At 39.4% G+C, this 1664-nt stretch overlaps 1 protein-coding gene across 1 annotated transcript in view; it reads right to left on the bottom strand.

Annotated features, from left to right (window-relative positions):
- Positions 1-1664, bottom strand: part of mmp28 (matrix metallopeptidase 28) — a 20265-nt gene that overhangs the window by 4532 nt on the left and 14069 nt on the right. The gene's annotated exons all lie outside the window — the stretch shown is intronic.

Raw genomic sequence — 1664 nt, 5'->3', positions numbered from 1 at the left:
GTGTGTGTGTGTGTGTGTGTGTGTGTGTGTGTGTGTGTGTGTGCAGTGCTGTAAGATAAGGGCTGGATGTCTGACCTCCCTGCTTTGCTGTTTACATTCATCCGCATTCATACATGCATTGAAAATGTTACTAAGTACTGTACGTGCGTATTGTGAGACCAAATGTACTTACAATAGTATAAGTTCTTTTCACATGAAATTGCATTTATTTGACATTTGAGTCAGCAGAGATAAAGACTTTTTTTAACATATGGTTTTATAAAATATATCATGTTATATTATGAGTTTAAAGCAGAAGGGAAATGCTATTTGGACATTAACGCATCAGTAAAATTAACAATACATGTAATACAATTACACTCACTAGGGCCATTGGTTGATTTAGGCCATTGAAGTGTATTTTGCAAATAATACTTAATAATACTTTAACTAATTATTGTAATAGTAACATGTTCAACGCGGGACGTTTACTTGGAAATCAGTACATTGTGGTATAACTCTTAAGTAAAGGATCTGAGTAATCATACATAGAGTACATACTGTACACACACACACACACACACACACACACACGGCTCATATCATGTATCTTTAAGCATAAGTAGCGTTTTTCACAGCGCCTGCAGTCCTGTCAGTCGCGGTTCTCATCCGTCTCCGGAGCTGTTTGACATTTACGTAGGAGCAGCTGCAGTCTGCAGAAACTACTGGAAATCAAGTTGATGAGCAGATGTGTAAAAAAAACATGTTGGATTTTGCTAAACTCCACCTGTGCACCAACTAAGAAATCCTGGATAACGTTTTGTGAAGCAATGAAAAAGGAATCAGAGACTAATAACTAAAGACAGATAAGCAAACATTGCCAGGTTTAGCTTCTCACATCTCACAGCTCAATGAGCAACTAACTGCTCATTAGTGACTGTTCATGCAATGGTAGTAGCAATGGTCACATATTAGTCAAAGTGGCATTAAGTGCTGCAGTTATCGAGTGTAACTGAGCTTAAAATGTGTGTCTAAGGCAGCAGAGTTGTCAGTTACTGGCAAATACCATTTTAGGAAGCTGAGGCCAGAATATCTTAAGAGGCAGAGCTGAAAAAGAGGAATCAGGACGCAGCCTGCCTGCCAGATTCTTTTGAGGTGAATCTCAAGTTCAGAGTTGAATTATCCATGAATTATAAATGATGATTGTGAGAACTGTCCTGCAGCCATGCAAACATTCCTGCAGCAGGCTGTGTCTTCACCAGCTCTTTGCAGCTGTTTTCATCTTATTTCAGAGGCAAAGCAGAACAAGCACTTGATGCACTGTTTGCATTTTGTACATTCAGAGAATCACATCATCACAGAGGCGAGGAGGTTGAGAAGATAGTTTAAAAAAGACGTTCTTGTGCAACTGCAACAGTATCTTGGCAGCAGAGAAAACCAAAGCAATAGGAGAACTGTGCACATGTGGAAACCTGCCTCACACATGCCAGAAGGGACAACACACTTACAGTAAACAGAAACTAATATATCTGCAATACACACAGATGTATGTAATGCTCCTACACTCTGATTCAACACCAGCAATCTATCACAACAGAGCCAACAAAACACCCAGGTAAACACTGTGTGTAGCACTTACAGGCTGGATAATAATAATAATGGATAAATGTGTGTGTGTGTGTGGG

This window comes from Etheostoma spectabile, chromosome 3 (assembly GCF_008692095.1).
Source record: "Etheostoma spectabile isolate EspeVRDwgs_2016 chromosome 3, UIUC_Espe_1.0, whole genome shotgun sequence".
Taxonomy (NCBI): domain Eukaryota; kingdom Metazoa; phylum Chordata; class Actinopteri; order Perciformes; family Percidae; genus Etheostoma; species Etheostoma spectabile.
Note: the sequence above shows the minus strand (reverse complement) of the source record. Positions and strands in the feature narration are given on the sequence as shown.